At 40.9% G+C, this 15,209-nt stretch overlaps 1 protein-coding gene across 5 annotated transcripts in view; it reads left to right on the top strand.

Moving 5' to 3' along the window:
* Nucleotides 1-3,247: 3,247 nt before the first annotated feature.
* RDX (radixin) overlaps nt 3,248-15,209 on the top strand; it is an 87,185-nt gene continuing 75,223 nt past the window's right edge. The window contains exon 1 of one of the 5 annotated variants that reach the window (XM_077893404.1): nt 3,248-3,384. The gene's annotated coding sequence lies outside the window, so the exon portion shown is untranslated. The other 4 variants (XM_077893407.1, XM_077893406.1, XM_077893409.1 and 1 more) reach the window with 4 other exon arrangements.

Below are 15,209 nucleotides of genomic sequence, written 5' to 3'. Positions count from 1 at the left end.
TGAGATCGTGACCTGAGCTGAAACCAAGAGTTGCTTAACTGACTATACCACCCTGGTGCCTCTGGTCTTTCTTTTTTACACATATTAGGTAGGTGCTATATAAAATTTTTGTAACTACTGATAATATCATCAGATTATTTTTCTGAAAAAATGTAGTTTCTGCAAACGTGTGAACTTTTCCCCTTGAAATCTGAAATGTTGGAATAAAACTGAGAAAGAAAAGTTTCAGTGGAATTGTTTATATTTCATTAAAGATGCATATATTTAGACATAAAGAACAAAACAAAAACAATGGTGTGTGTAGATGACATCTACAGTGAAGTTACCTAACCCCTAACCATAAGGTTCTGCTGGCTCAGTTCATCAGTTTTTCACAGAATAGACTCATACTTAGGAAACTGTGATTTTGCTGCTTTCTTGTCACTGATGGTACACACTGTAGTAAAACTAAAATATATTTTTTACACATGTAAATACAGAAAATACTGAAGAATAGAATGAAGGAAAAAAAATGTGTCTATGGAAAAGCACCCAGCTAACACACTGGGTTTCAATCTGACTCATTCTTCTAACACCTCATGCTTTTTTTTTTTTTTTTTTTTTGAGAGATGGAGAGTGTGGGCATGAGGTGGAGGGGTGGGGGCGGGTGTGAGGGATGGAGGGAGAGGCACAATCTCAAACCGACTCCCATGCTGTGCGCAGAGCTGAACCTAGAGCCCAACAACCTGGAGATTGTGACCTGAGCAGAAACCAAGAGTTGGACGCCCAACTCGGTGAGCCATCCCAAGTGACCCCTTGTTGTTGTTTTTTAAACATACATGTGATCATACTGCATGGATGGTTTCATAACTGGTTCCCTCCTTCTAATGCTACAAAAAATATGCCATGATGTTATACACATGACACAAGCATTTAAGGTTGTTACCCAAAATGCTACAGAACATTTATAGTTACTTTTAAGCTATTTAGTTTCCATGTTTAATTTTTGCATCCTATAAATAATATTGTGATCTAGAGTTTATGAATAAAGCTTTTGCTCTATTTCAGATGATTTCATTCAGAAAGAATCCCAGATACGGGATTAGGGCTTACAAGAGGATGAACATTTTTATAGTTTGAATCACAGGTGCCAAATTGCTTTCTAAACACGTAGTTTCAGTCTACACCCCCACTCACCATGTCTGAGAGTACCCTTTTTATCTCACCAGCCTTGAATGTTATCTTTTACTTAAATATTTACCCATATGATAGCCAAATGAAATGCTACATTTTCTGGTCTGTTTGCTGTTGCAGAGTAGAGGATAAAATCAAGGCTTTGGAGTCAGACAGCTAGGTCTTGGTCATTGCTCTGCCACTTCCTGGCTGTGTTACAAAAATTACTTCTTTGAGGCTATTCACTGATTTAAAAAGTCAATGTTAATATTGACCCCAAATACAGGGTTATTGCACTTAATTATCAAAAGAGATGTGCGTGTAAAAGCCTGTTACCCTAGTGCCCAGCGTATGACAAACAATGGCCAATCTTTTGTTTCTCATTACAAAAGTATGCAAAATACATACTTTTGCTTGACTACCGTACTACCAGGAATTCACCTAATACTTTGACTATCTCTATGCGTGCAACTTGAGGTGGAAGGCTGAACAATTACCTGGCTAATCCTTGCACCCTGGGGAGAGTCAGGGAGTAATCTTTTAGTTAAGAAAAAGCACACACCTGGTTCCCATCCTTGAGGAATTTGCAACCTAAGACCTTTTGGCTCTAGGGGCCTTTAATTGTTCCGAGAGGTCTCAGAAGGCAATAGGGAAACTCACTAAAGCTCGGAGCTTAGCGAACCGAAGCCTGAGCTTAGTGAAAGTGATCTGGGGAGGGAGTTCCTGGAAAAGCTACTGTCTCAAGGAAGGCAAGTGCTAATGAGGCAGGAAGGATAGGAATTACTTGTTCTGAGTGAAGCACACTCTTGAGATTTTGTTATTTGAATCTAAAAGTTCGTTCATAAAAGGCGAGCTGCATAAAGACAGCTGGGCCGATCTGGTTTAGTGCCCCGCGGTCCTTACAGGTGTGGTTATGAAGCAGGTGTTGCTTTGAATCCCAGCAGAAGGCACGAGGGAGAGCATGGGAGCGAGGCGTGGATGCGCCGACACGGACCGGGAAGAAGCCGGTCCAGCCCCGGGGGGACCCGTTTGTCCAACCTTCTCTAATTCTGCAATAACTTAGGTTCGGCTGCTCTCTGGGGGCCCTATTTCCAACTTTTTTCTTCTTCTTTTTTTTTTTTTTATTTTTTTAACTTTTATTTATTTATGATAGTCATACAGAGAGAGAGAGAGAGACAGAGACAGAGGCAGAGGGAGAAGCAGGCTCCATGCACCGGGAGCCCGACGTGGGATTCGATCCCGAGTCTCCAGGATCGCGCCCTGGGCCAAAGGCGGGCGCTAAACCGCTGCGCCACCCAGGGATCCCCTCAACTTTTTTCTTCTTGACCAACTCCTTCCAACTGCCTTTTTTTTTTTTTTAAGTAGCTGGTCATCACAACAACAAAAAATCATTAAATATGCTTGCCTAAAGGACGCAGATTTGCACGATCGAGGTTTTTGGTGGAAGTATCCGAAAAAGCAAGTTTTTCCAGTTGGGTATAAACTGCTACAATCATTAAAAGTCCTCTGTGGCCAACACAAAAGCGTCTACGGCGGATCTTGTCTTCAGCTGAGCAGCCGAGGAGCAGCGCCCGGGCGGGCGGCGCGTCCCGGCGGAGGAGTCCCTGCTCGGCGGCGATGGAAACGCGCTCGGCGAGGGCTCCGGCACCGGCGGGAGTTTCGAGTTTCCACTGGCGGCGGGGGGGGCGGGGGGCGCGGGGGAGGTGGCGACGGGCGCACAGCTAGCTCCGGGCGGGGCGCCCCGCTGCCCGGCCTGCCCGCGCCCCTCCGGAGGGGCTCCCCGCGGGGCTCCCGCGCCGCCGCCGGCCCTCGCGAGTCCCCAGCCCGCGCCGCGACCCCCGGCGACGCCGTGTGCGGAGGGGGAGGGGAGGGGAGGGGAGCGGAGGGGAGCGGAGGGGGCGGGGCGGCCCTCACGGCGCGGCGGCGGCGGCCCTCCCGGCGGCGGCCCTCCCGGCGGCGGCGGCGGCGGCGGCGGCGTGGGCGCTCAGGCCGCGGCGCGAGGCCGGCCGGCCGGCAGGGGGAGGCGGGGGGCGCGGGGCAGCCCCGCCTTTCCCCCGAGGAGCCGCCGGGCGGCCATATTGCGGAGCTGTCTGCGGCGGTGGCGGCGCCTCTCGTCTCCGGCGGCCCAGCGTCCCCCCACAGCCTCTCCCCGCCGGCCGCGGCCGCACGCCCGTCGCCGCCGCGCAGCGCCCCGGCCGCGCTCGGGGCGGGAAGCAGCCGCCTGTTCGCAGGGTAAGCCGCGGGCGCCCTCCCTTCCCCGCTGCCTCTCCCCGGCGGCGCCAAGTTGCGGCGGCCCGCGCTGCCCGGGGCCGCGCCGCGAGGGCCTGGCGCGCCTCTCGGTTGGCGCCGCGCGGGCCAGGCCGCCCTCCGGGGCCGGCGGCGGCGGCGCGCCCCGGAGCAGCCGCCGCGCGCGTGTGTGGCCGGGGTGGGCCCCGCACCCCCAGCCCCGCCGCCTGGGCGCGGCCCGGCCCGGCCCTCGGGCGCCCTCAGCACCCGGCAGCGCGGGCAGAATTGCGTCTCGCGGGTAGGGGCGGGGGCGCGTTAGGCCCCCCGGGCCGCAGTCTGAAAGGAGGGGCGTGGAATTACTAGACAGCGCGCGTCCGCCCGAGAGCCGACGGCGACGGCGCGGTACGGGGTCCGGGGCGCGGAGCCGCCCCCACCCCCACCCCCACCCCCACCCCCGCGAGCAGGCCCGCTCGACCTGCCGCCGCCCCCGCCCCCGCTCCCGCCCCCGGGCGGCCCCGTGGGCTCGCCGCCTCCGACCCCGCCCGGGGCGACCACCTTACCGCCCCCCCCCGCTCCGGGGAAGCCCCGGCAACTTCGCTTCCGGGCTGACTCTGCGAGAGGGGCGCTGCGTGCCTGGAGTTGTAGCGCGGCGCGCCGCCTCCGACCCAGGTACGGCGGGGCCCTCGCCCTCCCCACATGTTGGCTGCGGGCTTATTTCTCCCCGCCGAGGAGTGCTGATGAATGAGGTGGGAGATGTGAGGTCAGTTTCGCCAGACGTCGATTTAAAAATAGAGTTGAGAATTCGTAGAGGACGTTTTCATCAGTCCCGTGGCACCAAGGCTATTTGATGCAAGTGTAAACGTCTACGATAATAAGGGTTTATTTGATAAAGGAACCGTTGGACGTCCACATTGCAATCTATTGTTTACAGAGCATACATTTTTTTTTTCTTTTTTTGGAGCGCTAAATACTCTTTTATATTTCAGATGGAGCTCTGAAGGAACAATTGCCCCGTTCACTTGTCTCCGTGGATAAATAATGGCCTAATCCATTTGCCAAAACAACATTATTAGATTTGAGAGGAGATTAATATCCAGGGTCGCACTTTTTTTTTTTTTTTAATGTTCAGAATTCCATTGCTTTCACCAGTGCGCTTTATCTCTCAGAGACTAATATGACAAAAATGTGACGAACGACAAGAGGTAGTACACTCCTTTTGAAGTTAATGGTATGCTGTAAAAAGGGTTGTACTTTTCTTTGCGTGATCACTTTTTTATGATGGAACTCAGCAAGCAGTTACTATACTAAGGAATGAATAGGTATGCATTGGAATTCTTTAGTTTTATTTAAGTGAAGCAAAATTTGATCATCGCATTTAGAAATGTTGAATTCTTGCTGTTGTGGATTATACATTGTTTTGTTCACTCCTGTTTCCCTACACATGTAAGAGTGTGTAGGAGAGACTCAAATATTTGTGGGAAAAAATATAATTAATTCCGATGTGGATAAAGTATGTTGAATCTGTCCTTTGTTTTAGACATTGTCTTGGCTTAACTGGAACTTAAAGTGATTATTGTTTTTCCTGTGGTAGTAAGAAATGACAGACTGCTCCTCTCCTTTGTGTCTGAGGGAGAGAACAGGGGTTGTTTCTTGTTTATGGCTTTTCCATTGCCAACAGCAGAATTTGATTTTATTATTCATTTTTATCTTTTGCAGGTTGTTGAAGTGCAAGTCTTTATATATTTTTATTTTTTTTCTGTCTTTTAATATAATCTGTGCATAGTCTAATTAGAGTTTGAAATGTGGAATGATGGTGGGAGTCTTGTTTTTTCATCCATTTTTAACTTAATGCATCTTAACTTACGCCATTTAAAAATGGCAAATTTTAACCGATATTTCTCATAGACCAAGGCCTAAAAAAGTGTGTCCTGTGAGGATAGTAAAGACCGAGTTGTGCCAGGGGAACATGCTTGATAGGGTAAAGCTAATATAATTTTATGCTAGTTCTGTGAATATAGGAACTCAAGGAAATCACTTTTTCTTGGGTGGCTTTGGCCTCCAGCAGACCAAAGCTAGTGGATGCTTCTTTACTCTGATGCTACCCCTGGGACTGGACTCAGTGGGACTGGATTGAATTGGAGTTATTATTGACTCCCCTACTAGGAGGTTATTTTAAGCCTCATAGTGTTGTTGCTGATGGCTAAAGTTCTCTGGGACCTTCCCTTATTTTTGCAGGTAGTGTACGCTCACCTCTTTGGTGATAGAAGTGGTTAGTTGGACCCCAGAGAGTTTCTTAGTTTCTAGTCTCTTTCACAGAATCCTGCCTTTCCTATTCATTTTTGTTCTTGCTATCTTTCTTAGTATTAATTTGTATTGAGCATATGTTTCAAACCATTTTTAAAGACTATAAAAGTAATACATTTTATGACGAACTAAAAAGAATCTAGAGAGATGTAAAGGGAAAATAAAGTCCTCTTCACTCCCCAGAACCCCCCTCTCAATCTCTTTCACTCTCATGTTTTTCATAGTTGATTGCTCTTAGTACTTCCTTCTTGTGTATAGAAAAATACCAGTACTTACACAAGAATAAGCATATACTTTTCATCTCATGTTTGCTTTTAAAGTCTATAAAAATATGGTTATTTTGTAACATACATTGAAAGAGTATTACTGTGTTAAACATTAATGTTTCTCAAATTTCTATCAGTTGAATGAAATCACACAATGTGATTTCCTATACTCTCAAAAGTGTGTTTATGTGCTTGTGCAAATTTTTTTGCTTAATGATTGAAGGTAAAGTTCACTTTTTATTTTCTCCCTAGAGCGTGGCATATAATTTTTAGTGAAAAAATGGTATCCTTTAAAAATATGTCTTTGCATTGGAAATTGTTTGAAAAGGAAATATAGTCCATATGATTTGCTTCTTTCCTCATTCCATTTAATACTGAACTCTAGCTTCAGCTTCCTGGAAAAGAGCAGTTCAGTCAGGTACTAGGTGAAGAGAATTTTTTTTTCTTTGAATAAGCAGTATGTATAGAAATGCTTGCATATTTACTAATTTAAAATTCTTAGTTTTATTTAATGATGTTATAAATTTGCAATGCATGTGTTTTGTTTTTTCTATTGTAATATACATTAGTTACCCTATAACAGTAGAATTCTAAATTGCATTTTGCAGAAGTTATGTATACAAACAAGGTAATGACCCTTTTTTGTGTTTTGCTTTTACGTCAAGCAATCTAATGTAGATGAGTAGGAATGGTCAAGATATACTGGGTTATTTTTCTGCCTAACTTACATACATTTGAAATAAACCATTTTTGAGTTTTAGTCAACTTGATTTGCCTGAGAAAGATACTTTTTGCAGTTAGCCACTTAGAGGACAGGTCGACAAACTAGTTAGCAGGCCAAATTTGGCCTGCTTTCCTGATTTTGTAAATGAAGTTTTATTGGAGCACAGAAATCCCATTTGTTTACATACTGTATATGGCTGCTTTTGTGAGTTGTAATGTCAGAGGTCGTGTATTTTGCAAAACCTAAAGTATTCACTCTCTGGCCCTTTATGGAAAAAAGTTTGCCAACCACTGATACAGAGGCAAAAACATCTTGTTGAAAGAATGTCTTAGCTATGGTATCAAAGAGGGAGGTAGTGCATTGTTTTGTCTTTTCCCCCATGATTATAGAATTTATAAAGTTACAAATTTCAGTATCAGTAATTAGAACCGATAGTTTTTTCTGAGTTGTGGGTAGTCTCTGTGGGCTTTCAGGACCTTAAATGTTTCTTTTATTTGTGGAAAGTCAAAGGAAAAGAAGATTGGCTGTGGTGAAACTGTGAAGTGAACTATCTTTTTTCAAGGACTTCTATCACGTAAGATACTTTGGACACAATAATAGAAAATTATCACCCTGGCTTAAATAATGAGGAAATTTATAATCTTACATAATAAAGTCCAGAGGCTCAAGAATAGCTTGGTAATGACATGAAGGACTCCTCTTTACAGTTCTCTGCCCTGTGGTCTTCCCCATCAGCTTAATAGTAAGACTGTTTTCCTCTTGTTACAATCTGGCTGCAACAGGACTAGCATGCCATCCACATAACAGTATCCAAAGGAATGAGAAGGACTGTCTCCTTTCCAAAAGCCCCTCAGCAGATGTCTTCTTAGTCTCACAGGCTGGGGTTGGGATGCATTCCATACCTAACTAGTCACTGGTGAGGGTGATGGAATTGGCCTTTCTTATGATTCTGCCCCCACCAGATTGTTTTCCTTATTCCCAGTAGGTTGTATTCCGACCCAAAGTCATATCCAAGATTGATCTGTCATACATAATCTGGCATGAATATGAGTTCATACCTTCATGGGTACTAAATTTACTTAAATTACAAAATGAAAAGCATTGATTCCTGCTAAAATACTTCTCAGGCAGGGGTTGACAAACTGGCCCATGAACCAATTGCAGCCTATTCCCTGGTTTTATAAATAAAGTTTTGTTTTAAAGATTTTATTTATTTATTCATGAGAGAGAGAGTGAGAGCAAGAGCGAGAGAGAGCAAGAGAGAGAGAGAGAGGCAGAGACACAGGCAGAGGGAGGAGCAGGCTCCATGCAGGGAGCCCGATGTGGGACTCGATCCCGGGACTCCAGGATCATGCCCTGGGCTGAAGGCAGGAGCCAAACTGCTGAGCCACCCAGGGATCCCCTATAAATAAAGTTTTATTTGAACACATAGCACATTTGTTTACATATTATCTGTGGCTGCTTTCATGCTACAACAGAATCACAATGGAGACCATATAGCCTTGTAGAACCTAAGGCATTTATTAATCTGGCCCTTTAGGGAAAAAGTTTGCTGACTTTAAGATAACATACATACATTTATACTTCTGTACTGTATACTCTTTGTATTTGATGAGTAAGGTGTGACTGAGAAAGTCACACTAATGTGGAATATAGATGTGCTGTATTGTATACTATAAAGTTTGTTAACTATTTAAAATGTCTTGTATGTAGAAACAGGAGTTAATATTCAGTACAGCAGTGTTCTAAGCAGAGTCTTCTGTGATGTGAGTTCTGAGTATGTTTCCTGCTTTATTTTTTTTAATCTATTGTTTCTGTACGTTAACTAATAACCTTTCAATAAATTAACAGAGTAGGTGTTGTTTATAACCAAAAATCCTGGTTGGATACGGGCACAGGAGTGCAACAGAGAGACCCTTGATAAAAGGGGGGAATGGGTATATAGGATATTTCAGCCATGCTTAATTGAACCTGGAACCATTTGGCTTTTACTGAGTGTGTGGGATGGATTAAACTTTGCTAGCAGAAAAAAACAAAACAAAACCCCAAAAAACTTCACTAGCTATTATCAGGACTTCTATTTATTTAAGCCATTTGTAGACTCTAGACTTGGAGAAACTTATAAAATCTTAGTTTGGTATCAAGCAAAGTTGGCATATATACCTGAAGAGCTCATCTAATCAACAACCGACATAATAATTATAGTTACTATTAAAAGTGTCAAATTATCTGGCCTTTAATTTGATTGTCAAATTAAATGAGATTATTAAAAGAGTCTTGAATAGAGATGATAGAGGCCTGAACTTGGGAAACCTAGTTAGGAGGATTTTCTTCTTCCCCATATTCATGTTTGCTTTCTCCTGTAGTGTCTTGCTTGGTCATTTTATAACGTAAATGAGAGGAAAATATTGCCCTTGACAATAATCAACAGAAAAAGTCAAATGAATATTACATGTAAACTTAATTCATCAACAAAATAAACAACAAGCTTCTGATGCCCTACTGTTGAGCCAGGCAGCATTCCAGTTTCTAAAAGGGAGATTTGAATATCTTGAAAATTAGAAGCTTAATGATAGAACTGCCCTATAGCCTTATTGACTGCATGAGAGAGTATTATCCAATTTAAGAGATATTTAAGAAAGATAATTATTTTATTTTGAAAATAAGCTATTATAGTGTCCTGTGTTTCAAAACCTATAAAACATAGAATTATTTGCAAGAATTCAGGTCATTTTAGTACTTTGCTTCTTTCCTGCTGCAAAAGTAACTTACATGAATCTGATTTTATATTTTTAAACACTATATTAGTTTTTGGTGGTTTCATAAGTGTAAAAAGTTGAACTGGATTTAGCATTCTTAGCTTTTAGCATTTTAAATTAATCATTGCAAATGGTAATGTATTATTTGTTTCTCTACTCATGTTGGAAACAATATAGATATGTTGTTTCCTTTAAATTTACAGATTTCTTTAACAAGAGAATCTGAATTCAATGTAAAATTTTGTTTTTAATATTGCAGTTCTGCTTTATATTTAAGTGCTCGAATTTTGCTTTACATTTTCAGTAGCATGTACAAATTGCTCAAAATGTTGAGTATTTCATTTCCTTCAAAATATCCTTGTACAAAAATCACTTTCTACATAAGCAAGTACTTAATACCTTATTTGGAACTGCATATCAGCCTTACAGGAAATCCATTTACAGAGGTGATTATACCAGTACTTTTTTTTCCCCCCCTAAGTAGTCTCCGCACTGGGTGTGGGCTTGAACTCACAACCCTGAGATCAAGACCTGAGCTGAGATCAAAAGTCAGATGCTTAACCAACTGAGCCACCCAGGCTCCCTGGGATTACACTGGGATTAAATGTGCACTTATAATATCTTTTGAGGTAGTCTTTTGACCTGAAGGTGATGGAAGAATGAATGTTAGTTTCTTCTTGATGGAAAGCTCTGGCAGTTTTTGAGATGAGCTTGCCTAGAATGATGTCAGAAAAGAAGTGGAATAGGGAAGTGAGAAGAGCCCCAAGACTAGGGTTTAAAAGAAACTTTGACTTGTTAATTAGCATTATTACTTTTTGGGCAAGTCACTTATCTGAATCTTAAATTCCTTATCAAAAGAATGAGGGATTGTGATACCTATCTTGGGCAGAGGGCAGAGGGTAGTTATAAAGATTAGGTAAATAGAGGTAAAGTGGCTGAAGAGTAAGTATTTTCAGGTACTTTCTTCATTCACTACCCTTGTCCTTGTTGTGGCCTTATTTCTTTATTTGCAAAAAGGAGCTGAAATATTTTGTCCTCTTTGCTTCACTTGGGGAGTGACATGGCATTATGTAGCTAAAGGTGCATTAATACTGCTATTAAATTCAATGTTAACACTGAGCTAAAAACACAATAAACATAGTTCTCTGTATAGTAGAAGTTTTAAGCCTGTGGGTCTGTGAACTTGGATAGGGAAAAAGATGCATCTTTTTTTTTTACACATTTTCTTTCATTATTAATGTTGCCAACTGGTAAGATTAAGCAGTAGCAGAGACTGTTTCCAATAGAAATTACAGATATTTTCATAATCTGTTACTATTACAGAAATAAACTCATCATTACTTACAAGTTTAATCATTAGATCCACTGGTAAATATTGTTACTTAAAGATTAATTAAAAAGTGCAGACACTACTATGTCATGAATTTGTGCTTTTTACATTTTGATAATTGCATTCCAATATTATTGGGTTTTTAATGCAATGTTAATGTATTTTATTTTGTGCATTTAAAAATGCTTTTCTAGGAAAGGCTTCAAGGCTTCACCAGAGGGGCTCATCCAGGGGTAAAATGATTAAGAACTTTTTTATTGTAGATATTGTTATTGTGTTGGTTTGACTGCCAGGGTTACCTTATTAATTCAGTTTATACTTCTCTTTGTTACACTGCTTCCAAATCCCCCAGTAAATTGGCAGGGGAATTCTTTTGTAACTTTTTGGTCTGTGGAGAAACCACAGTTGGTTCAAAGATTGCTTCTGTGTTTCAAAAGGCAGAAAAAAAAATTATAATCAGGGGTTGGGAGAAAAGGATATCTTAAGAGTAAAAGTAGGCATTGTGGTATAAATTATTGAAGCTTCGGTGTCGGCCCAGTATGGACTAGACTTAACACCTGTTTTACCACCTGGCAGGTGGGAAGAATCTTGTGCCACTGACTTAGTAGAGCTCAACGTTTTAAGTACGAAGTTGCTTTTCCATTGGTAGAAGTAGAGAGGAGTTTGTTTTAGGGCCACCCTCAGTTAAAGGACAAAAAAGAGAATATTTTATATAAATGCTTTGTCTGTGAACGTAGTATTTAGAGTATGTAACCATACAGTTAATTTTCTGGAAATAGGAAATGTGTTTGCTGGCAGCATCTTTTTAAAACTACTTTTTGAGTATGTCGCTGCCATGATTGCACTTCATTGCTTCTGGAGGAGTCAGTATGGCAAAGAGGTAGGGTAAGACCACTTTAAGAGATTTAGGAAGAGTAGAGAGGAGGGAGTAAATTCTTTCTCAGTGATTATGTATTATGCCAGTAGATGAGAGGAAAGTTGATTTTTATTATATATCTCTGATTATATAATGGTTAGGTGATTATATATAATTTCTTTTTTTTGGAGAAGAAAGAAAGGAAGCCACTGAAAGACTGATTTCAAGATGAATCAGTTAGAGATGAAAACCCAGGACATGTATCTTGGTATCTTAGCTTTATAGGTGACATTCTATTAAATTGTCCATTCTGGTACTAACAAATGTTTCAGGAAAAAACATCCTAATGCAATCATGGAAGGACTAGAAATATATTACTGAGGTTAAATAATAATATCATGATATAAATATTTTTCAATAATAACTAAATTGGGTAAAAACACTGCTGCATCCTAAAAATAATTTAAGATGGGATTCTTATATATGTCATATTATAAAATCTTATAAACTGAGATGTAACTGATGAATGGGAATATGTTATTTTATTTTTAAGATTTTATTTATTCATGAGACACAGAGAGAGAGAGAGAGACAGAGACACAGGCAGAGAGAGAAGCAGGCTCCATGCAGGGAGCCTGACGTGGGACTCGATCCCTGGTCTCCAGGATCAGGCCCTGGGCTGAAGGCAACGCTAAACCGGTGAGCCAACCCGGGCTGCCCGGGACTACGTTTTTAAAATTCTTATCTGATTTTTTAAATTAGGAACTTAACAAAAATAAGACCCTGATTAGTATTAGTGCCTAGTTCTATATATCAAGATGTAATTTGTAAAGGATACTTATGTTTTACATAGTTAAAACGAGTGGCTCCATAATCATTTATCCTAATGTAAATGTTGACACAGTTTGTCATAATACACAGAACATCTGCAATAGTCCATCATGCTGTCACATAGTTTGCATATTGTGATTTTAATCATTGGCTTTTATAATGAGTACTGCTGAGAATATCTTGCTACAGATTACTTTCGTATTTATTTCTTTGGGGTATATTCCAAAAGCAGAATTTCCGTTCAGAAAAAAGTTTGAGCTTTTGTTAATGTTGACAACTTATTTTTTTTTAATTTTTATTTATTTATGATAGTCACACACACAGAGAGAGAGAGAGGCAGAGACACAGGCAGAGGGAGAAGCAGGCTCCATGCACCGGGAGCCCGACGTGGGATTCGATCCCGGGTCTCCAGGATCGCGCCCTGGGCCACAGGCAGGCGCTAAACCGCTGCGCCACCCAGGGATCCCGACAACTTATTTTCTAGAAATATGGAGCCAATTTATGGTGCTACCAGCAGTATTTATCTGCTTATTTAGCAACATTGCTTTATCAGTACTGGCATGTATACTTAATAATTATTTTGCTAGTTTAATAAGTATATCATCAGTATTACCTTAAAGCCATTTCAATTTGTGGTTTTAATCAGTAGCACATCGTTAGTTTTGTAAAGAGTTTGTAGAGTGCCTTTTAACCGTTTACTGAGTGGGGGTCTGAGTGATATATTTATATATTATTTTTTCCATAGTAACTTTTTGTTATGACTCTTGGATATTTTTCTATTTTATTACTTTTATTTTGCTATTTATTTTGTTCTATGGGTGTAAGGATTTTAAATAAAATGTTAATCTGTTTTCATCAACATACCTTTCCTAGTCAATCTTTTCCTCCAAAATTAGAATTTTTTAAAAAGTCTCTTTTTAAAAAAAGTTTCACCTACTTAGATTTTATTAAATGTTATGGTGAAATTATAGGTCTGACTTCAGTTTATTAGAATAATTTTATTCTTTCATTTTAAAGAATTCTTATTACAAAAACTATTTTCACTTTAGAAATTTACAGGTTCATATTAATGCACAAGGACTCCACATTTGGAGTATAGTCATAGTGGTCTTTCCACTTATACTTTTAAAAAAGAAGTGTGACAATATTGTATGTGTGGTTTTATAACCTGCCTTTTCAGCAGTTTGTGAATATTCTGCGTGTCATTTCATATTTTTCCGTGACATTCTGATAGGTCACACTGAGGTCTAACGGAGCCTCCAGGTGTACCATGGTTCATCTAATGAGATGGACACTAATGTCTCCGTGCTGCATACACTTCTGTAAATAACACTCTAGAATCTTGGTACACATTTGTTATTTGGGTAAATTTCCACAAGTGAAATTATTCAGCACTTTTTAATTAATTGATTGATTTTTAGGACTTCATTTTTTAAAGATGTATTTATTCACGGGAGACACAGAAAGAGGCAGAGATGTAGGCAGAGGGAGAAGCAGGCCCCGTGCAGGGAGCCCAATGTGGGACTCGATCCCGGGACTCTGGGATCACGCCCTGAGCCAAAGGTAGCTACTCAACCGCTGAGCCACCCAGGCGTCCCTAGTTAGCACTTTTTGAATATCAAATAGAGAAAGACAGGTGGATGTATGGTAGAGTTCTGGACTCGAGGGTAGGCATCAAAGACTGTTGGGTCAAAGATTACTGTGTGACTAAGAACAAGATATTTTCATGCAGTTGACTTTGTTTCCTCAACTATCAGGTAGCCTGACTATAAGGTCACTATAATGTGACCTCGTCTTGTCTCCTTGGATTTTTTGTTAATAGAGAATTAATGTATCAAAGCATGCATCTGTGGAGTCTTCTGTAAGTACAGGGCATTGTTGTTGAGTAATAATACTGTGTTCAGCTGGTAAATAAAGAGGTAGAACCTTAATCTTCTCAGATATTTGTAATTAACTGAAATAAAACAAGGTGGTGACTAACCTGACTTCTAAGAGGGAAACACTGGTCTGAAAACATGCAGTTTAGAAGCCTCTTTTAGAAGTCTACCATATATCCTTATCCCCACTCCCTACAGTTCATATAGATGAGTTGTTGGAGATTTTAAAAGCGTAGTTCATTTGTGTAAAACCTGGTTTTGTATGTGTTGGCATATGATAAATTTATTTTATGTTTGCAGAGCTCTCTTATTAAACCTAAAACTTGGGCAGCCCCGGTAGTGCAGCGGTTTAGTGCCGCCTGCAGCCTAGGGCGTGATCCTGGAGACCTTGGATCGAGTCCCACATCAGGCTCCCTGCATGGAGCCTGCTTCTCCCTTTGCCTGTGTCTCTGCCTCTCTTTCTCTGTCTCTCTCTGTGCGTGTCTCTCATGAATAAATAAATAAAATCTTAAAAAAAACATATTAAATAGTATAGGATTAAGTTTTTAAAACAAAGCAAATTCTTCTTTAAAAATTTTTAGAAATAAAAATATGTAAATACTGAAATGCTGAATTATTGAGGTAAAACATTAAAAACAACTGAAGAGAATTAGTGATTGGAGGAATGTTGTACAGAGAGATAAAGAGATGGAAAATATGAAAAAGTAGATACAGAGTTTAGAGAATAAAAAATGCAGTATGTATGCGGTGAGAATTGCCAAATGAAAAGAGAGAATGAGAGCAACAATGGCTAATAATTTTCCAGAATTTAAGAAAAGCATGAGTCTTCAGAATAAGGAAGCTTAACCAAAAGCTGAACAAGATAAATAAAAGCAAATCTGAAG

The sequence above is a fragment of the Canis aureus genome, chromosome 3, assembly GCF_053574225.1.
Source record: "Canis aureus isolate CA01 chromosome 3, VMU_Caureus_v.1.0, whole genome shotgun sequence".
NCBI lineage: Eukaryota > Metazoa > Chordata > Mammalia > Carnivora > Canidae > Canis > Canis aureus.
Note: the sequence above shows the minus strand (reverse complement) of the source record. Positions and strands in the feature narration are given on the sequence as shown.